This window comes from Natrix helvetica (genome assembly GCF_964273705.1).
Source record: "Natrix helvetica genome assembly, chromosome: 2".
NCBI classification, from domain to species: Eukaryota; Metazoa; Chordata; class Lepidosauria; order Squamata; family Natricidae; genus Natrix; species Natrix helvetica.
The window spans coordinates 234,128,662-234,152,846 of NC_138552.1; the positions used below are offsets into that span (position 1 = coordinate 234,128,662).

The window sequence follows — 24,185 nt, forward strand, 5'->3', positions numbered from 1 at the left end:
TGGTCCCCAGCCAGCAAGCCCAGTAGCAGTTTGTGGTCTGTGATGAGTTCGAAGTCACGGCAGTAGAGGTACTCATGGAACCACTTTACACTGGTCACTGCAGCCAGAGCCTCATGGTCCAGTTGGCTGTAGTTCCGCTCGGCAGCGGACAAGGTCCTTGAGTAACAGGCTATGGGTGCCTCAGTCCCATTGGGCATTCTGTGGCTGAGGAGGCTCCAATGCCAAACGGAGAAGTGTCACAGGTTAAAACAAGTGGCAGGGTCTGGGTGTACTGGGCTAGGAAGGTGTCCACTGACAGCAGTCTTTTCACCGCAGCAAATGTGGCTGCCTCGGCTTTGCCCCAGGACCATTGCTTTCATTTTTTTAGAGGTTGGGTGAATCCCAGAGCCATCGATGAGGTACCCTAGGAATTCAACTCTTGGCACGTTAATTTGGCTTTTTTCTTTTTTGAGACGGAGACCTCTGTCTCTAATTCTTGTCAAAACAATTCTTAAGCATTTGAAAAGTTGTGTTTCATTTGCAGCCGATACCAATATGTCATCAAAATAGGGGACGACTCCTGGAATCCCCTGCAAAAGCCGTTCTATGATGCTTTGAAACAGTCCAGGAGCAATACTAACTCCAAATTGCAGGCAGTTACATTTGAATGCACCCGGTGCTCGTTTCTGCAAACCTTGGCGATGTGCCCTTTTTGCTCGCAGTGCTGGTAGATGGCATCACGGAAATGGCAAAACAATCTGGCATGGTCTCCTCCGCAGCTTGTGCAAGGCGGGAAACACAGTTTGAATTTGTGTGCCGGCTTGGTGCGGTCACTGTGCATGTGCCACCTGTCATTTTCGCTTTCTGAGCCCTCGGCCTCTGTAGTCTCGCGATGTACACCTGCACTCTTCTTGTGGAGTGCTTTGGTGCTGCAGGGTTTCTGTAGACTTAATGGCAAATTTGGATACCCTGGCTTTGTCCAAGGCAATTTGTAGAGTGAAATTAGACTTGGCAAGTAATCTCCTTTGTAAATTAATGTCCCGCACACTGCATATGATGCGGTTGAGTATGAGTTCATCTAGGTCTCTGAACTTGCAGTAGGCTGCGGCCTTCCTTAACGCTGCAATGTACTCGTTGATTGATTCGCCTTCCTTTTGATTGCAAATATTAAATTCATGCCCACGGACATGTGTAGTGTGTCCTCGACGTCTGTTGGAGCACCGACCAAGCGACCGATAGAAGTGGCGTTGGCTCGGATAGATCTTTAGCTGTCTCAAACACTTCCCGTCCACAGTAACCCAGGAACATGTTCTTCTTGTGGCCTTCAGAAAGGCACCTGATGCTCATTTCTTTAAAAAAGAAATAAATTATTTTTTGCTTTTAAAATAATGTTGGCTTCAAGGAAGCAATTGAACCTCAGCATATATGATTCCCAGTGCTCGGTGACTGGGTCGTATGGAGTCGGTGGGGCATGCAAGGCCATTTTGTGTTCTGAGGGCGTTTTGAGTTTGCCGCTCAAAAATGGCTGCTTGAAGCTCTGGGCTGACTCTGGGCTGGATTTACTTGCTGGATTGCTACGCTCTTTTTGGTTCACCTAGTTGCCTTCTAATCCCACCTTCGTCGCCAGTGTTAAATTGGGTAAAGGAAAGGCACACTCAGGCTTAGGCAACAACAGCTCTTTATTGTAACAGAACAACTATGTACAATCCAGCGAAGGTTCAGTCTGACAGCAGCCTTTTTATAGGGATCTGTCAGACCCTTCAACCAACGAGATTGAATCTCTGTTCCCACTGGAACAGAGGACCTTTGTGGAAAACATTATAACAGTTGCTAATATCTAACATATATGATACAAAGTTAAGGCTAATGAAAATATTCAATATAATGCATCAAGATTAACTGAAATAAAAATGCATCTTTCAAAAGGTTTTGAAGGATTTCCTTTTTATCAGAAAGGACACCATTCAAACCTTGGTCATTTTGATGCTCATTTTTTAAAAAATAAATAAATTGTTTTTTGCTTTTAAAATAATGTCAGAAAATCTGTGTGGGTTTCATTTTTCTTTTCTGTGACAATTCATGTACTAAGAGCCATGCAGTGGTTAGAATGAAGTACTGCAGAATATTTCTGCTGACTGCCGGCTGCCTGCAATTTGGCAGATTGAATCTCAATGGGCTCAAGGTTGACTCAGCTTTCCATCCTTCCAATGTCAGTGAAATGAGCACCCAGATTGTTGGGGGCAATATGCTGACTCTCTAAAATACTTAGGGCTGTAAAAGCACTGTGAAGCAATATATAAGTCTAAGTGCTATTGCTATTTATTTGGGTTCCCCCCCCCCAAGGCTCTCATTTTATACACTTTTTCTGGATCTATAATAACCAGGTTAAGTACATTTGGTTCACTTTGTATTGTGAATTGACCTACATGGTTCTAACCAACACAATACAATTCTGTTTTTTATTTTTATCTTGGTTTTGAATGCAGGTCTTGATCTGGTGGAAAATGCATACAAAATCTTTAGATTAAACAAAAGCATGCAAAAAGAACATATATTTAAGAGAAAAAAAAGATTAGCAATGAATTTTCTTCAGACCACAATGTTGGGTTCCAGGATTTTTTGGACTGTGGACTAGACAACAGTTTCTCCAGCAACCATGGCTGGCATCTTCAGAGGTAGGATGGTCTGCCTCTGAAGCTGCCAGCTGTATTTGCTGGTAAAATATCAGTTTTTATCATTACCCAACAGACACTGGCTGTGAAAACCTACACTGGTATACTTTTTCTCAGAGCCCTGATATCCGATGCCTGCTCACTGTGAAATCCTTGTCCACATTATCATTGCCAATGTATGTCATAAAAGTTAAGGTTTCATCCCATTTTCTTTGACATCAAAAGAAAGTAGAAGAAAGGACTCCTTTTTTTTTCAGTGCAGTACCGAATGGTTGCCCAGTACTGCTTCCAAAGCATGAAAAATGACAATAGTTCAATCTTTTTTTCCACCCAATGTATGTGGGATTTATTCTCTGTTATGAGATGAATTGGAGGACAAAGTTCAAGAGGAAGCTACAAAAGATCTCTGTTACATCTTTGTCCCATTCTCCTCAATAGAACCAATTTGCTGCTTTACAATCTGCTCCTGATCTTTCTCCCCTTCCTCTTTCCTTAGTGGGACAGAGCAATGGAGCCACGCAGACAAAGAAGCAGCTAGAATTGGGTATGGGAAAAGGGGTGGGCCATGACAAAGCTATTCAATTGTTTTGTTTAAAAAGCCAATCTAGATTTTGGAGGTTTTGCCCACCCCAGGAAAAATAAAGAATAGTCAACTTCAATTCTGTCTTCCCCAAATTACATATTTCCTCTGGAGTCTTTTAGGGTGTTTTTTTTTAAAAAAAAATCTTTAAAGCAAAGCATGTATGAGTTGCAATCTTCATCATTTCAGCTCTTCTACTGCAAAGAATGCTATGCAACTCCCCGTTTATGCTTTGTGATAGAGCACACGAAGACAAAACAAGCATACATGTCTTCTTCCATTATGTCTTCTAGCCTTTGTGACATAGACAATCATTTGGAAGCAGGTGGGCACTATGAAAAGTTTTAGAGGGTTTTTAAGCACATTCACAAATATCTACCATAATGGCCTTACATATTCACAAAATGACTAACAAATGGTGTGACCAGATCAATAGGCTCCAAAGATTGTTTACCATCCTCTGAAACCTGCTCTATTTCCAGCTTCCTTAGTCTTTTTTTTCCAGGCAGGTGATCATTCTCCCAAACAAAACCCAAGGCTGTAATTTTGTGGTGTAAAGCTCAGAAACATTCACATAAAGAAAAGTGAAACTTGTGCTAGACAGCAGTTTAATGTATTCATTAAAAGATGAATTAATGCATATGGTACAAACAAGCACCTAGGAAGTTATCTATTTATATTGCTGTTCATTGATATGATGATGCTCATTGACATCCAGTATCTCCTTTTAGCATTTTGACACTTTCTCAAAGGTCACCATCATGGATCAGACCAGCTTATGAATGAATGAAAAATAGACTTCTCTGCAACTTTTACTGATCTAAAGATTTGCAGTTCTGTTCTTCCATAGATTGCCCCATCTTTTTGCAACAAAACTCCTTGGGGCATCATCAAAATTTGCTCTTCTTCCAGAGGTGGTATTCTGCCAGTTCACCCCAGTTTGGGCAAACCAGTAGTGGCAACGGCGGGAGGCTCTGATGATAATAACTTCACTTCCTATAACCCAATTATATATATATACTGAGAAAAGTATGCTTACTTACCAGTAATCTACATTTCATTTCAAAATTAAATCTACTTTTGTAACTTGTTTGCACTGCTTTCAGTTCCTACTGTACATCTCTATACTTCACCCTCCTAAATTCATGATATACAAATGAATGTTAACACAGCAACCTTAAGAAAGGCATCTTTGTATGCAGGATGCATCAGCATTTTTCTTCTCTAGTATTTTACTGATGGGCTTCTGCACATTAATAGGATATTACACATACAAAATGTGCATAGCCTCATTTACCTGGAAGACCATGTTTCTTGCTTTACAAAGGTAATGTTCTGATAGAAATCCAATCCAAGGTCAGTTTAAGAACCGTAAGAAGGGAAAGTAGGAGCCTTGGCATCGATCATCATCTGTTAGCATCAAGGAAATCTACTAGACAAGTACAAGTTATCTAATTGGAATTTCCTTCTGGGATGAGATGTGCATATTTCTATGTATTATAGCTATTACTGATGCATCCATTTTCACATGTGTATTAGGATACTCATAATTTATACAAGTAACTGTCTTTTTGATGCTGAGTTTTCTCTTCTTTGGCTAAGCAGAAGAGCTCAGTCACCCAACACAGGCTGCTTTTATTGTTTGTTTGCTTGGGCAATGCTTTATCAATGCTCATTTGTGTATTTTGTTGAGTTGCACAAAGACAATGCAAAATGAATAAGGACATGTTGGTTCTGCAAGTTAAGATTGTGGTTGTTGTTTTGATGTGTTCCTGCATTTAGAGAGAATACAGGTATTTATTTTGAAAACCACATTACACTTTAAAGGAGAATATTTGTAGCTCAGGGTTCAAATAAGGGTTGCCCTCTGAGCTTGGTTATGCTGGGTGGGAGGAGAAAAAATGATAGCATGATGGAAATCATAACATGAACTGTCCTTGGTGGTCTCTCCGCTTGATTGTTTTCTTGCAGACATTTTATTACCCAAACTTGGTAACATCATTAGTGCTAGTAAGGAGTGAGAGTTAGCAAAGTGAGAGCAAACGCCACTCCCTACTAACTCTGATGCTATATCTTAGTTTGAGTAATGAAATGTCTGTAAGAAAACAATCAAGCCGAGAGACCACCAAGGACAGTTCATGTTATGATTTCCATCATGCTACAGTTTTTTCTCCTCCCACGCAGCATAACACATTGATTTGGAAATAAATCTGTTAATCTGGGATATTAAAACTTGAGATAAATTTAGAGGAGACTTTTATAATCCATGAATGCCAGAGGATGCTTAGCAAACTCAAACAGTAATTATTAAACAGTAAATATTAGATTAGTTAATAATAAATACAAAGAAGCTGTAACTGTGAATGTCTAGAAACATAATAATATACTAATTATAACAATTATGGATGAAATAAACAAATATAAACACATAAGATCTATAACTTGCAATGTTGGTTTTTGTTGAGATAAATACTTGTTTGAAAATGCTGCATATTTTTCTTGAAAAACATCAAAAGGAAGGATGTGGAAGATACACAATACATGGTGTTTAAAGTAGAAATGCATTTTCCTTCCAATAGATTTTTTTTAATATGGTCATAAAAATGTAGCCTTTCAAATATTAAAAAAAAAATTAAACTCTTATGAAAAATTCAGCCTAACCTTCAAGGTTAAAAAAAAGTAAGCAGAAAACTGTCTTAAAACATAGTTTTTTAACATGGCTTCTTAAAAAATTAAATATATGTCAGAGAGCAAGTAAAAATATCACCTTACAGCATTTACATTTTAAAATTGCTTTCCTTTAAGGCATTCATCCAAATATACCAGAAAGGGTTCTCTTTTTGAAATGGGAATCAGAGAATTTTCTTAGTCATTCTAGCCTGCTTGGGAATCAGTCCTACAGCTCATATTTCATTAAAACACCATTTCAATGTTATTATCCAGAAACGGGACTGAAAAAAATGGAAGGAAGGAGCATGGTAATTCATATTCCTACTCTTGTTATTGACATTTCACTGAAATGTCTGTCCATGGAAATCTGGAAATCTGATTTCCATGGCAATCAGGCCAAGATTCTTTTTTCTTTAAAATCACCACTGGTTTATTCAGGTCTTCTAACTGTCCATGTAAAGGTTAGTCCAATTATAGATGCAATCTCTGCTTTATGTAGTTTCACCTTCTATGGAGGGAGTGTTAACATGAAGATCTTAAGGATGTTTCTGGACATATCCAGAAATTTGGAAATGGAGTGACTGCATGAACTGGTTTATGCAATTTTCATGACAACATTTTTTTTGGAAGTGATTTGTCATCGCTTTCTTCCTAGGGCTAATGGAGAATGTCTGGTTCAAATTCACTCAGCTGGCTTCATGCCTAAGGCAGGACTAAAACTCTCAGTCTCTCAGTTTCTACCTTAAACCACTTCTTATTTGGAAATGGCCTCTGTAGCAATAAGCAAGCAGCAATATCATTGTACCATGCATTACAGCACAAAGTGTGACTTAGCATCTCTTGGGATATATCTTTGTGAACTCTTCACAAAGAGAGCTACAGTATTCCAAAGACTCTTTCCTAATGATGCTTCCAGAAGATTCTTATGGTAAACAATGCCTGATTCTTATATATTTCCTTAAGAAGACCAGAATATACTAGACTATAGCAAGCTACGTACTGCTGCCCTCTCTGCAAATGGATATTCTGCCTTGAAATTTGGAGTTTTGCATTCCTTAGACAAAAGGTTTATCTTGTTTTATTTGCTGTTCTGCTTTCCTCATTAATTGAGTTGACACTCCTGTGTGTACATTAAATAATGTCAAAATACAATAAAGCAAAATAGAAGTTGAGTGGCATTTGTTGACATTTTCCAAAGAGGCAAAACAAGTTAACATTGTAGCTAAATGTTAAAAGGTCTGGGAGTTAATGTCTTTACTCATCAGTGTGGCTCTGGGCAGGGTTGACTGAATGCAACCAGAAAATATATTTATATTTCCTAACATAAATTTTTATTCATTTAGTTTAATGTATTTCTAAAATATTAATGAAAAATGAGAATGGAAAAAACCCTGTATTCTTATTATTTTTTTTATAAAACATCAGCTTCAAATAGGAAGAAATAGTAAGTTGTTTCAATTTGGTTTGGCTTTTAAACCCAAATAAACACACACACACACACACACACACACACACACAAAACAACAATATGTTTTTCCCCATTTCACATATAAAATTTGTTTACATTGATCTCTCAAATAAACCTTAACTATAGTTAGAAGTGTGTGTTGGGGGGGGATCCTGAGAATTAAATAATATTTTTATGTCTTTTGGCAACTTTACACTCAAGAATATAGGCATCCTTGCTGAAATGGCTTCATTGACTTGTTTCTAAAGAGGCATTTTTTTAAAAAATAAGCATATTTTTATTTTGCACAAAACTCTTCAAGTAATCTGGAATTTGACATGGATATTTCTTACCAATATAGCAATATTACTACAAATATAGAATTCAGTTAAAAAAAGAGATGATAAGATCATTTGCAGTTGATTGATGATGATGATGACGACGACTCAAGATGTTCTTGAGGAATAAGCACATGTGATCTGGAGAGATCAATTCTGTTTCTGTGATAACAGCTTAACTTAACACAACGGAATGTAGTGAAATATGATAATATTAGACCTGGAAACACCCTTGGGAAGACCTGTAACACTCACCTTGAAAGACAGTCACTGTCACTGTGGTTGTTGTCACCTAAAGGGGTGGTGGGAATTTCCAGATAGGCCTTTGGGCGAAGCATGACATCCTTCCCTCCTCCTTTCCACAAAAGATCGGCCTGTTCCACCTCTTTCTATTGACTTGGAGCTTGTAAGCTTGCAAACACATATGTTGAAAGTTACTTGCAATCTGTTGTCTTGATCCTATCTGTGGAAAGCAAAACAAAGAAAGATAATCATAGTAGGGACATTCCATTATGGGATCCATAAAATTAATACACTAGTGCATGAAATCTTTTGAATATCTGAACTATGTTTTAAGTAGAGGTATAAAGAAACATATAACCCTAACTCTGACCTTCCTTAAGTTGGGTTTAAAATGGCTTAGGCTACTTTTGAGCTGAAGATTGTGTAATGAAACAAGTTGGATAGTTTTGTACATCCATACAACTGTTTGGGTAGACATTATTTAAAGACAACAGAACATGAACACAGATCAGGACAGGGATCTTAGGCACTGGAAATTTTCTTTTTTATTAGTTTCAGGATAAGATAATTTGATGGGTAATTTCTTTTCTTACTCATTGATGATGAAAATATTATCATTATGTTCTCTATCTTATATGGGTATAAACAAAAGGATAATCAGAGAAGACCAATAAATTATGTTAGTAAAATAAGACAACAATTATATCTATGGGTAATGCATTTGAAAGAATGGCTTCATATATCAGTTGGATGATTACTCATTTGTATGCTACATCAATTTCGCAATGCAAGCACAATTGACTAAAGTCTTTTTCAGAGTCTGGTCTATTTCATTTCTTATATTAGCAAACAGGACTTCTGCCAGCTTGAACAAACCAATCATCGGTTGTTTCAGTAAAACACCTAGGCTTTGTAGATAATTATCAGCAAGCTCAAGCTGAAAAATAAATCAATTGATATCTCCACTTCACATCAGCACAAAGAGCTTGTAGAGTAAAGCGAGCTGTGTAGATCTTTAAGAGGGTGCTTCATTATGATGAAGCGACATCACTTGGCTGGTCTGCCTTGATTGGTATTTGCAATAGCCAAAAGAGGTAAATCACATCACTTTTTGGCTTAAAGGAAAGGTCCTTTGTTTCCATGCCATGACATTTTGCTGAGGGGAATCCAAGCTGCCCTATATAGGCCTAATAGTAATGGCATTTAGATGCATTACTTTTCAGAAAAGCAAAGATCTTCATAGATAGCATCTCCTTAGGATTCATACAACTCTTCTATATGGCAACTCATTGCAGTTACTTATATTTCTTCCCATGCATTTCTCTTTTTTATCACTTTTGGGTGACTGCCTTCCTCTTTAAAATGCATAAAGACACTGCAATTAAATACAGGGAAATTCAATTATGTTGCAAAACAATACTGTCATTAGTCGTTGACTGTACTTAATACCAGATCTATCATTGCATAACACATACAAAATGCATCTGTCTCTTTTATGCAACTTATAATGTTCCCCTTTTATGATAACATGGAATCTGTAATGGAAATAGTTGCATTTGTATAGCAGTATAGCAGACTGAATGTTTAGTTCTGTTAGTGATTTTTTACTTTCAATGATCAGGACTGTATTTTATTTCAGAATGATCCTCTACATATTATGTATTCATTGTGCAGCAAATCAATCAGATTAAACAAGACATTTATCCATAACAATAAGAAGACTAGCTACTACATTATCATATGTCTTTTTTCTCTAAGGAATTTAAGTCAGCATCCAGTCTTCTATTTGCCATGGTTTTATCATCAGAACAGTTTTTGCAGTAAAATCAAGCTAACAGCTAAGTTTAAGGAGTTACCCAGTGACAGCCAGAACTTTAGATAACATCCCATTTCATCCCGATTTAATCTGATTAGTTTTGGGCTCTGACACCATCATCTGGGTGTAGTAAAGACAAGAATTCAAATCAAGTTTAGTTCCTGGAAATTGCATAGATATCTTCATAGAATTTTCTTAGTAGTGGTTTGCCATTGTGTTATTCAAGATTTTTTCATAACTTCCTAATCTAGTGTACAACTCCCGATGATCTCTAACACAAGTATTGACCAGCTTGATCCTGCATTGCATTCTGAGCATCATCCAATATGTAGATGCTGCTACCTTTTGTGAGTTCAATCTAGTATCAAAATTTATTTTTGTACCTTTAGCTTCTCTGAAACCCAAGGATATACTGGAATTAAATGTCAAACAAAGAGAACAAAAAATAAATGGGACATTGTCACTGTTTACTAATTCTATTGTGTTATTTTTCTCTCACAATGAAACAGCAGAATGTTCCTCTTGTGTGTAGAGAACACGATGCTCATGATATGCAGATTACACTTTTTTTTAAAAATAAATAAATGCATTTCACCATGTAGATGCACACACAAATGCATCCCATTCATTGGCATAGTGTGAAGAACTCAGGAACTTGTGTTGAAAGGATATTTTGTATACAGATGGGAGTCCTTCAGGTAATCTGAGAATGTGTGCAACCCCAACATTGCTACACAAGAGTCCTTGCTCAAAAACTGGTCATTTAATGACCATTCAAAGTTATGCCACACCCAACATAAGGTTCTGGGATTCTGATAGTGGCATACATGTATGTGTCACATGAGTACATTTTGGGTTCTTGCTCACTTTTATGGCAGTTTCAATGTGCCACATTCATGTGACTGCAATTTACAATGCTTTTTTTTGGGGGGGGGGGCTGATCTCCAGCTTTTTGGCTGATTTTTGGCAACAACAAAAAAATACCCACAGGAATGAACTACCACATTTGCTTAACAACTGCTGCAAAACCAAGTTGCAAAATCAGGTTGGTGGGTGCTTTGAGTTACAACTATCATGGTTTATATTGGAAATGATATTGGGCTGCATTATGGTTGTAAGTTGAGCTCTCTACCTGTAATTGCTTTCAGAATATATTGGCAACCAGAAAACGAAGAACCTTGGGTTCCATTCTAGTTTTGCTTGTGATTGTTCCATTGTTTTAGGTATAGAAGAGTTAGCAAAGAAAAATGGAGCAAGCCATTCACTTTTTTTTAAAAAAAAGCAGTCAGTGCTATATGTACCAGTAAGTGCTTATTTTTGCACTGAAGAAATGATAGGGTAGGTACACTTTGGAACTCTGTGACAGTTGAACCTAGCTGCGCACACAACAGTGTACATGATGAACTACAATATACTCTGAGGTTATCCTTGAACTACCCAGCATGATATACTTGCCCAAAGCACTATTTGTCCCTGTTATCTTAGTTAAAAGGGGTGGGGGGGACTGTTCTACAAACCAAGACAGGACAGAAACGACATCCTTCAAACTAGTCCGGCATCACCAGAGAAAGCAATTTATTGTCCTCTGATACTATCAGCTGCTGAACTAGGTGAAACAGCACTAACAAGGTTGTACACTAGAGTTGCCTTAGTGTTTTATACGTTATTTGAAATCTAACTCTCTGTCCATCAAATGTTTCCAGTCACATTTTATAAACAAGCTTCTCCAGCTTTACGATAATATGAGTTTTCTGTCCTTGTTGCTTCATATTAGCACCCCTTTCCAAAAGCATTGTTGTTGTCAGATCATGTTATTCACTTTCTGAAAAGTTTATTATTAATGCTATTCATTTATTATTATTAAAATTTGTTACAATCATCCACTCCAGCAAACTCCAGATAGCTCCGAAAATCCCAATAAGCAATTTAAATAATTTGAAAACATAGAACAAAATGAAAAGCCCAGAATAAAAGCAAGCATAACAATAAATACAATAGGGCCCCCACAAACATTTTAACTCCAGGACTCGGGAGGGGGGGAGGATTTCCATCGATGTAAATGCAAATAATGAATTTCCTGAATCAGAGGCCGGTCTACAAATTCTTAGGAAGTTCTTAAGAATTTCACGTTTTTTCCATATGAGTTCCATAATGGCTTCTGATTGGCTACTGTGGGAATGGAATGTTAAGACTAGAGAAAATGTGGGTCTAAATTAGTAGGTCTGTTACATTCTAACCTCAAAGTTGAACAGTTTTTTTTTTCCTCCCTGAAATAGATACCATTGCCAGCAACATCAACAACATCAACAACATTTTCTGGAGCCACAGGAATTGTTGTTATTATATACCTTCCTTTTATTTTAAGACATTTTCCATACTGGCAGAAACATTGTCTTCACACCAGGAGCAGAAATCCCAGTGCATGTGCTGACATACAACTACGCTGGGTAGGCTGATCTGAGAATAAGTTCCTGAATAATCCACTGAATAAAACGGGCTGACCTTGAGAGCAGCATGGAAGATTGGTTGTATTTCCCCTTTCATCTTGCCTGAGGGAACCAACCAAACGCAAGTCCTAGCAAGAAAGTGTTCACAACAACTCAGGAAATCAGCTGAAAAGCAAACCTGATGCCTATGGGAAGCTGATGACCTTTCTTTGTCTATCTCCCTAGAGTAGTCTCAATATGAGGATGTATATACTGCTGTGAGTCTATTGAGTGGCATAAACAGCTTCAGATCTGTTTATTACTCTGATGTCGTCTTGCACGTGCATATTACACATGAGGGGGGAGGAAGCAAAGAGGAAAGGGCCAAGCATTTTGAAAATGGTGCCCTGCTGTTAGAAGAACTGAATAGGCGGGCTCAGCGAGGCTTAGTCTTCATTCATATAATAAACAGTCAGGATGTCATTTACAGAGCACCGAGTATGCTAAAAGACCAAGCTTGCTGCTATGTAAAAAAAATCAGCAATTGTGGGCTATATCCATTTCAAGTGAAATAGCAAAAAGGACATGTGTGAAACAGGTATTTTACCTTTTTTCTAGGAAAGTAAAGATAGGATAGGTAGAAATAATATCTCCATCCCATGTTACTACTATATATTCAAATATATTCAAATAAACAACAATAGACACAGATTCCTTTCACATAAAATCTATGATTTGCCAACCAGTCTCAGCTGTTGTACAATGGCAATAATCCCTGGACCCACTTAGAGAAGCAATTTAGAACTAAGGAGAAATTTCCTGACAGTTAAAACAATTAATCAGTGGAACGACTTGCCTCCAGAAGTTGTAAATGCTCCAATATTGGAAGTTTTAAAGAAGATGTTTGGATAACCATTTGTCTGAAGTGGTGTAGAGTTTCCTGCCTAGGCAGGGGGTTGGACTAGAAGACCTCCAAGGTCCTGCCCAACTCTGATATCCTATCCCAGTGATGGCGAACCTTTTTTGGCTCACGTGCCACAAGTGGGGGAGCGCAGGGGGGTCGAGTGCGGGCGTGCCGCACCCATAATGCAACGCGCCCCCCCCAGTGCACATGCGCGCACAACGCGCGACCCCCCCATTTTTACATTTTTTTTGCCCTCTCCAGGCTCCAGGGGCTTTATAGGAGCCTGGGGAGAGTGAAAAGAGCCTCCCCTGACCCCCCGGAGGCCCTCCTGAGGCTTCAGGGACTGTCCGGAGGCTTCCCTGAAGCCTTCAGAGCGCTTAAAACCACCCTCCGAGCAAACCGGAAGTGACTTGCGTGCCCTGACAAATGGCTCCGCGTGCCACTTGTGGCACGCGTGCCAAAGGTTCGCCATCACGGTCCTATCCTATCCTATCCTATCCTATCCTATCCTATCCTATCCTATCCTATCCTATTCTTGCTGTCTGTCATCCTTGGTGAATAAAATCACCAAGTTAGTAAGCATCATGACGCATTTAGGAAAGTTGTCTAAAATATAACACAAATTTTGAAAGTTGTGTCAAAAGGAAAAGTAATACAGGGAGAAACAATATGTACACATGAGATGTTGCCTATCAAATAAATACTTATTTGTTTATGATACTAATAGTACACTTGCATCTAAATAGCTCAAGGAAGCATACATTTTATCCTTTTATAATAACAACACTCCAAAAGAGAAGAATAATTTGTAAACTGGAGGAAAATGGCTTTAGCATTCATGTAAGAGCAATGCAGTTTCAAATTAGATGCCCCCCCCCCCCACACACACAAGTGGTTTACGGAGAAATTAGACAGAACAGAATGCCTTTAGAATATATGAAATTACTTCTTGGGATAAGTGGATTGAACTTTCTACATTTTGGATTTTATCACCAAGCATTTATCACAGCTTCAGTTACTGTTGGAATGAAAAAACTGAGAATTTTGTTTCATTTTAAGCTTTATTATGGACCCTGCTGAAATCTTTGTTCAGGCTTCCTTTTAATACCGGGATGATTTTTCAATATCCGCTATAAATCAATGCCATGATATATACTGTATATACAGTGCATTATGGAAACAACAACTCTTCAGGATAGATCAGGTTAAGGAAAAGGCATGACAAGCAAGTGCTCCATTGTCATAGCATAGAATACAGGATCTTGAAACCCAGAAGAATCAAGGTGAGGTTTATTGTTTACTTAATTATTATTACTTATTTAGTATGCATATAACCAACCATCTCACAGTAAAGACTCTAGGCAGCTTTCAACATTTAAAAGCAGTACCATAACTTTATATAGACAACATTAACAACATCCAAGGAGGCAGTTCAAACCAAAGAACAGCCCTATGATTCGTTTTTAAACCTCATGCTAAGGAAAAGTCCATGTCTTAAGAAACCTCTGAAGAGCCAGCAGCTTGGGGACCAATCTAAACTTAAGGGGAGTTTCTAAAAGTCTTCCGTCATCATTTTCTCCTTCCTTTTCTATTCCAAAACCAGTTCTATATTTCTATACTTGAAACTCTTCAGTTGTAGTTATAATTTCTGTTCAAGAAAAGTTTATAAAATGGGACAATCTTACTTTAAAAAGAAAGGGTTAGCCTGTTTTGCTAAATAAACAAAGTGTTATTATAGTGGATTAACTCAGCCCTGAGGACTTTGCTTTTGTTTTGTTTTGTTTTGTTTCAGAATTGAGAAATTGGTTTGATTCACCTCATTGCCTTTGGGGCATTTTAATATTATTTAATATTCTTGGTTCAAATGTTATTGCTGTTCATTCTAAAATTATAAAATGATTGGAGATAAAGAGAAGTTAACTATGACTTGTAAGCCACTACTCTTTCAACAGGAAGAGAAAATATGTTGATGAAACTGATAGTAGTTATTTAGATGAAACCTGGAATAGTTTAAATCCTGTTTTTGTGTGCCAATGAAGGGTCATCTTAAGTAACATAAAATGTCATGCGTTTTTAAATGAGGTTAATACTACCAAAAAAAAAAAAGAACTATGAATACTGAATACTCAGATGATATTAAATTAAAATTGGCTGCAATAACCTTACTCTTGAACATTATGAGATTTGTAGGGTTCCGATCAGGAGTGGGTTCCAGCAGTCACGACTGCCTGTTCGCTTGTGAGCACTTTGCGCACACGCACATGCTTGAAGTGCGCTGCACGCTTGATGCACAATATGCACACATGCACAGTACAATAAAAATTGTTCTGCGCATGCACAGAAGTAAAAAACCAAGTTGGCGGAGAACCGGTTCGGGAAGATGGCAAACCTGGCTCTCTGCCGGTTCCAGCAACCCAGGCCGCCAACCGCTACTGGTTTAGCAGAACCAGTCCGAATGGATAGGAATCTACCACTGGTTCAGATTGTGTTGTAACCAGAGGTGGCATTCAGCAGATTCTGACAGTTCTGGAGAACTAATAATGGAAATGTTGAGTAATGGAAATTTGGAGAACCGGTAAATACCACCTCTGACTTCCCCCACCCCATTTATTCTCTGCCTCCCGAGTACCAGCTGATCAGGAGGAAATGGGAATTTTGCAGAAACCTTCCTCTGGGGTGGGGTGGGAATGGAGATTTTACAGTATCCTTCCCCTGCCATGGCCACCAAGCCATGCCCACTAAGCCAAGGCAAGCCCACTGAACTGGTAATAACAAATTTTTGAATCCCACCAATATGGTTTGGATTGTGACCTTTAAAATCTGAAATCAGCATACTTGTTAATGGAACTCCTGACTGATTACTGTCTATTAAAGATACATATGATCTACTTGACTATATCCTCAGCATTGGGAATCTTTCATGAGATCAAGAACTATATTGAATTTTCAATTATGGATGATGGTTAAAAAATCAGGATACAACACAGGAAGGAGAAATGTATCTCTATTTGTAGTAATAGATGCTGATATTGTTCTTCAATGTTTCATTTTTTTTTAAACAAGGTGGTAAGAATGAAATTTGGAGCATTATAGTCATTTTAAAGACACTCTATTCACATCATCATTTTCCAGCCTTTCCCCAAATTTTCTATTATAATAATTTTGAAATGACATTTCTAAGTCTAGAAAATGGAGAAATTTGTATAAATAAAACTAAAAATAAATAAATAAAATTAGGCTCACTTTTCAAGAATTCAAACACATTTTGTTTTTGTTTTTTGGTCTGGTCTGTTTTAGTTTTGTTTTGATGTTTTGTTGATAGTATTTTAATTAAAACTATTTTCATTATCAACCTTAATTAAAAAATGATGAGAACAACATATACTATTTATGATTTTAAAAAGCAAATACATTTTTGGAATAGAGGTGTTGATATAAAATAGAAGAAAGTGGAAAAGCATACAATACTCTCCTTTGTTTGAACATTGTCAACACATCTTTGATGTGGACAAGCATTCTTTTTCTCTATCAGAGAAAGATAAAACACTTGCATTTCACTGATATGCAAAATCAGTACTTATTAATTTTATTTTGTAATGTATTTTGTTATGAATTTATTTCATTCTTAGTCAGTGAACCATTATCATTCAATGCACAAGGCCTCTGATGATGGACAAGACCAAAAGCACCAGTGCCTCTATTCACACCCATCCATCCACATACCCTTTTGCTCCATATTCACATATACTCATAAAAAACATCTGCCTGTAAATGCAACAGTTAAGCTTTAATATTGCAAGCCAACAAGGAAAGGCCTGTTAATGAAACAAATTAGTCTACTTCTTGTGCAGAAAGAAGAATGTTTGATGTATTGAGATGGAATTATTTTATAAAAGGGCATATCCCTTTGTCCAGGTCAAGGGATGAACTGAACATGTGAATAGCATGCAGTTGGTGGGTTAAACCTAAACAAAAGCTAAACATAATTTAATTTCCGTTGGTAGTGAATGCAAAATTAATTAAAATCCAAAATGACTATATATTAATATATCTAATCATATCAAATATTTAGTATGAATGAACAAATTCTTATCTATTATTATTATTATTATTATTATTGTTGTTATTGTTATTGTTATTATGGTTGATCACATAGTCAACTAGATTTAATGAGATATTTTTATCCAGCTATCGAGTCCTTCTCAAGGACCTGGAATGGGCTGATTTGTCATTTGATGTTACTAAAGATACAAGATATCACAAGATATAAGCTGTTTCAAATAAAGCTTTTGCAATTCACTAGTGGTAATTTTGTCAGTGCCAATGGTGTTCAAATGGTGCTCAAGATGGTTTGGGATTACACCGAAGGCACCTATCACTATTGATATGTTTTGTTGTTGTAGTCATTCTACATTTATTTGGATGTCTTTGGCTTTTTGGATTGTTATTATCATTAATTTTATAAATCAAATAGAGTTACATATTTCATATTAATTATGTGGTCTATATCACATTATTTAATTATATGCCACATACAATTATTTATTCCTAATGTCACACAGAATTTTCAACCCACATTTAGTCTACACTTAGTTTGTCATTCTTTGTGAAAACTGCACACTTCATTAAATACACAGAATGAAACTTCCTTTCCATTTTTAATGTTAGAGTAAATGTACTGTTAACTTTTATTTCAAGGGGACATAATTATCTGGAAAAAAAGGTCATGGAAGAAAAAATTGCCCATAACCAATAAAAGATTTACTTTTTTTTTAAAAAAAGAAAATATTACTCTATTTCTCAAATTGCTTTATAAATGGGATGAAAATCATTTGAGATTAACAAATAAGAAATAAGAAAGAAAATAAAGTTATCAGACCTCTCCATAGGTCTTGGACCCTCTCAATGTAAGATTAGTGCACAGAGCACTATCTGATATCTTACCTTTTAGCTGAGACTGACAGCCAGCATAATCAATGCGAAACAGTCAAAAATAGAGGAAATGTTACAATTTCTGTTTCTAATTTCCTCTATTTTTTACTGTTTCGCATTGATTATGCTGGCTGTCAGTCTCAGCTAAAAGGTAAGGTATCAGATAGTGCTCTGTGCAATCTGAGGATTATGTTTTACTCTTGTCAATTCATTTATGACGAAGACATTGGGGACATGCAGATTTTAAACACTTGATTAAAATGGTTAAATTAAAACTCGGCTCTTGTCGCTTTTGCTGCATTACTGTTTTCTTGCCCTTCATACCATTTATATAGCTAGTTCTTTCTTTTCCACACACCCCTCATACAAAAGAAATTTACAGTCTTGCAATGCACTAGTCAATCATTTTAGAGGGTGTTTAGTAACATTTAGCTCCAAAAATGGGTGGAACCCTCCTGCTCATAGGGAAGCCAATTCAACTAATCTCACTTTTGTAATTATGATAGTCATAATGCTGGTCATAATGGTCCTTCCTTCCTTCCTTCCTTCCTTCCTTCCTTCCTTCCTTCCTTCCTTCCTTCCTTTTGCCTCCATGAAGGAGGCCTATTAACTTCTAAGCAGGGCAGATCACATGTTCTGCATCTACTCATCATGAGCCATTTGGTTCAGATGTAATTTAAATAGATTCAGAGTGGGTGACTACATCTGTCAGCTGCAATGTGCAAAAGCTCACTCTAGATTCAAAGCAGCATAAATGTGCAGCTCTTCTAACAAAAGAATGCTTTAACAGAAAGACAGTTACACTGCCAAGCACAGGAAAAGGAAACAGAGATAAGGAAGCAAAGGTCATGTGGAAGATATAGTAAAAAAAGATATTAAGAAGCACCTCCTTTTTCTGTCTAGCTACTTCCCCTCCTTAGTCAACACTTAGTCCTGTGGAGTGAAAATAGTTTAAAACGTTTCTATTGTCAACCAATTCAATCCAAATGTTCTAGTAGAAAAAAATGTGGGAGGAGACTGTATCAATCAGGAAGATGACAATGTTTCTCTCCATAGTTATGGAATATAATTTCCCATTTGAGAGAAGAGAAAGAATACTGTGGCCCTTCTGTCAGATCAGAAACATAAGCCTTATATTTCTGCCTCGGTTATAAACATGAAGCAATGTTGAAAATCACATCAATTATTTCTCTTTCAGGTTTTTTAAGAATTTGATCCCCATAGGATCTTTTGTCAACACATTTTATAGCTGCCTTTGCCATACAATTACCTAACAATCTTTAGATTGCGTAAAAGGAGTGATAACTTTTGCATTAACTGGAAGACTACATCAATCATGTAAATGGAGGTCTTAGTATAGCTGTTTAAAAGCTTTCTACCTGACATCTGTTACAAGATGGAAAGGTGAGGGTTTGTAGGTTTGGATTTTTAAGCATTTTCTGTGACTTCTTTGGTAATGTGATTCTTTCACTAACTGACTATCCATGATGCCTCAACTCCCAAAGAAGAAACTGATTTCTGAACTTCATCATCATTTCTGAGAAAGAAACAAGGATTTTATGGAGCAAACTGGTATCAAGAAACAACTGGGGATACTGCAGTAAAGAAAATAGTTAACACAATCTATTGTCTATGCCATTGAATGGGGGACTCAGTGCACTGTTAAACCAATTGTGCATGCAACAGAGATTTAACTCTGCTTTTCTATGGAGAATATGATATGAGACCAAAGGTAGTAAAGTACAAGATATTAATTTTAATAGATGAGAGATGTATGACTGATTTTCTACACATATGTGTGCCAGAAATAGAATGGCAGAGATTATTGCAGATTTCAAAGATAATATGATTTTGAACATCCCAACATTTATGGCTATATTTACACCCATTAGTAAAAAAGCATTTATTCTTGTCATACATTTATGGCCCTTCTTATAGTTCTGAATTTCTCAAGCAGAAGCAATGTATTTATGTCTTTTTCATTGGACAAAGTGTGCCAAATATTGAGATAATATATATTTTATGTACCTTTTCTAGCACAAACAAACACTACTTTTCTTCCCCAGAATATTGTAATGCATGAGTTGGAACAAAGGGACTTGCAGATTTTTAACTATTATTATTATTATTATTATTATTATTATTATTATTATTATTATTATTATTATTATTATTATTATCATCATCATCATCACCACCACCACCACCACCACCACCACCACCACCACCACCACCACCACCATCATCATCATCATCATCATCATCATCATTATTATTATTATTATTATTATTATTATTATTATTATTATTATTATTATTATTAAAATAATAATAAGCATGCTATCCCTAAGATTCCTTAGCTTAGTAGCCATATATTTCTAATGTGGGTAGTTCAGCCTTATGCACCAAGATAGATGACATAGCACATGACCAAGGTGTTGTTTCTGTCCTATCTCCTATGAAGCAGGTTTATGATATGAGTTTTTGTTATGTTGTTGAGTTATGTATTCATTTTTTATCCCACATTTATTCACTAGATACAAACTCCTTGTGTGTCAAATCACACTAGGCCAATAAAGAATTCTATTATATTATTTTTATAAATAATGCAAGGGGGCAAACAGATAGCTTTCATGTCTAAGATGGGACTAGAATTCACAGTCTCCTGGTTTCTAGTCTGCTGAATATGTCCTCTAATGAAACAGCACTTTATTGTTAAGAGTTTTTAGAAAAACATGTAGCCAAGCCAAGTTCTACAAGTAAGGAAATTGTGATGTCAGTGCTCTTATATTTAAAACAGGCCTAGGACAATTTGCCACATTCAGCTCAACATGGTGAACTCACCATGACCAACTCACTATGGCCAACTTGCCATGTCCAAGTCACCATAGGACAATTCAACGCAGAATTGGTTCCTTTTATTATTCATCAAAGCATTACAAAAGCTGGTAGTTATCAGAATAATTTCCTTTGATACAAGAGATACAAATAATTTTCATTTTAACAATAATGAAAGGAACTAAATGAATACCATGGCAAGTTGTTCCATGGCAAGTTGGCCACAGCAAGTTGTCCCACAGTGAGTTGGTTGTAGTGAGTTGGCTGCAGTGAATAGGCCATGGTGAGTTGTCTCATTTCAATCTAAAACAGCCTTTTCTAACCTCATGATCTCCTTTCCCACATTTCCCATTCAGAATTGGCAGAGTTCATTGAAAAATTCTGGAAATAAACCAAAACATCTAGAGGATACCAAGTTGGGAATAATTAATATAGAATTTATTTCCTTCCTTACTTATTATATTTGTGTGCTTCCTATGTTGTCTAGAAGTGACTAGAATAAATACAGTAGGAGTGAAAAACCACTTGTGGGTTCTATAGTCACAGAATGTACAATGGAACTTGAAGCATTGAAATAATATTCTAAACATACAGCAAGGATCTTTTTGTATAGTACAGACAGAGTATTCTGAATGGGGTGAAAGTGGTGTTATCACCCTCCCACTCATTCTGTGTCTATGTCTATGTGTATCATACTTATATAGGACAAGTACCATCAATCACAGAAACCAGTGTGCATCCTTGGAATGTCATTCCAAAGTTGGAATGAAACTATCTTCTCCCACAGCACCATCAAACTATTCCATTCTTGAGTGAAGGGCATGCATCTATGGCTTTGTTATAGAAAAAAGATCTTAATTCTAAATCCAATGTATTGATTTTCTATAGAAGAGCTAGGGCAGCGATGGCAAACCTTTTTTGGCTTGCATGCCATAAGTGGAGTGAGCACAGAGGGGTGAGGTGTGAGTGTGCCACACCCATAATGCAATGTGCATTCCCCCCAATGTGCATGCGTGCATGACAGGCACTCCTCCCATTTTTTGCATACTTTTTTTGCTCTCCCCAGGTTCCAGAGGCTTTATAGGAGCCTAGGGAGGGAGAAAACAGCCTCTCTCACCCCCCGGAGGCCCTCCATAGGCATCAGGAGTTCCCTGAAGCCTCCAGAGCACAAAAACCCAGCCCTATGGGCAAACCGGAAGTTCGGGAATGGACTTCCGGTGTGCTTGTAGGGCGGGTGTAAGCCCTCTGAAGCCTTCAGGGGCCTTCCAGAGGCCCCTGAAGGAGGCCCCTGAAGTGACTTCCGGTTTGCTCGTAGGGTCATTTTTAGACCTCTGGAGTCTTCAAGGAAGCCCCCAGAAGGCCCCTGAAGGCTCCGGAGGGCACAAACCAGCCCTATGAGCAAATCAGAAGTCCATTCCCGAACTTCTGGTTTGCCCATAGGGTTGGTTTCTTGCGCTCTGGAGCCTTCAGGGAAGCTCCTGAAGCCTCCGGAGGGCATCCTGGGGGTGGCGGGGGAGGCTGTTTTCACCCTCCCCAGGTTCCTATAAAGCTTCTGGAGAATGGGGAGGGCGAAAACTTGCTTTAAAAAAGGCTGAACTCAGCTGGCTAGCCCGCTCATGCGCACTGTCCAGCTGACAGGGCAACGCCTCACGTTGGCACGCGTACCATAGGTTCACCATCCCAGAGCTAGGGTATTCTATAGTGGGATATTATGCATAAAGCATATCATTTCATGAGGTGGATTGTTGAATTTGTGCCATTGGATTCTATACCCTCTGAGCCTGAGCTGAGGAGGAGCAGCAAGCTTTCAAAAACCCATCAATGGTATGTAATGGATTACTTGGCATCTTCTTTTTAGGGAAAATATGCCTTCTTTAAAGCAAAGCAGAACTGGAATGGAGAAGGAAGCCATTTGTTACCACAGAAAGCCTCACTGGAATCTTCAAAACCTTCAAAACAAGGGAGGGTAAGACATCCCACTGTACAATGATCTAGCTGTAGGAACCATGTTGCACCAAGGACAAACAACAATCATCAACATAATTTATAATTTATATCATAGAAGTAAACTTTGAAATGGCCCAAAATGCCACCATCACAAAACTGGCAGAAGCAGTGCAAAATGTATTCAGTGGGAAAAATGATGAATCTGGATTTTAAACTCCTTTGAGCCTTCCCAATGAAATTGCCACCTGCTGCTAAGCAAGTTATTTATAATTCTAATCATAGAGGTGCCACTGCTGAGCTGTTGAAATTAGCACATCTATAGCATTATTTCTATACTTTTAAAATATGACTGTAATAAACAGAGCTTTGCTAGACTAGTTCAAAGGCTTAGAGGATCAGGGTTTTATGCAGCTCCACAGGTGACCTGTTGAATATTGGACACTTTCAAGTAGCATAAGAATCACACTATTTGTGTTTCTGGAGATATTAAAAAAACCATCAACACTAGCACTTATAGCAAATTTCTAACTTGATGGACTGAATTAATCTTCTTTTAAAACCACGTGGTCGTTTCATAGTGGTCATTTCATAGTCTAGAATTCCTTAATTTAACTTTGTGTTATGGAAGGATATCCCAAATCTCTCTGACTTAATGTTAAATGGTTTAATCCTGAGTTGTAATATAACATTGTGAAAAAGGGACAAAAAAAACCCTTCAACCGCATGCTCTTTCAACAGCACACATGCTTTTGTAGTCATATGTCATGTACTTTAAGTTAAAAAGGCCCAATGATGTTGCCTGCCTTTATAAGTGAGCTGATTTAGTTTCCCGTAATCATTTTCTGAACCTTTTCTAGGTCCATTAGTTCCTTTTTCCATTGCATATCAGGGTTAAACTAATTGGCACAGCTTAGTACACCTTAACTGATCTTGAAAAGCTAAACAGGATCAAACCTGATCAACATTTAGATGGAAGACTAGCAAGAAGTATCAGGGCCATGGGCTCAATTGGATCATACAACTAAATAAATAAACAAAATCTCAGAATTAAGCAGATGAAGAATTCCTTAACCATTGCCAAGAAAATTACATGTCCAATGCAATCACCAGGAGTTGCTCTTGCACAGAAGTTCCTACTAAGTTGCATCTGTATACATTTTTCTCCTTTACCTTATCACCACATCATTTATTTTGCTCAATCACATTTTGGAAAAAGCAGAGATGAATACATCTCATTCAAAACAAACAAACAAACAAAATCCCTGAAGTAGATGGAGTAGAGCCATGATGGCGAACCTATGGCATGTGTGCCAGAGGAGGCATGCAGAGTCCTCTGTACTCGCAAATGCACCATCACCTCAGGTCAGATCTCCATGGCTTTTCTTTTGTAAAC

General features: G+C 37.4%; 1 protein-coding gene across 1 annotated transcript in view; it reads right to left on the reverse strand.

Moving 5' to 3' along the window:
- The window catches only part of LRFN2 (leucine rich repeat and fibronectin type III domain containing 2), a 338,082-nt gene that overhangs the window by 98,124 nt on the left and 215,773 nt on the right, over positions 1-24,185 (reverse strand). The window contains exon 2 of the mRNA XM_081939982.1: positions 7,942-8,149. The gene's annotated coding sequence lies outside the window, so the exon portion shown is untranslated. The remainder of the gene's footprint in view (positions 1-7,941; positions 8,150-24,185) is intronic.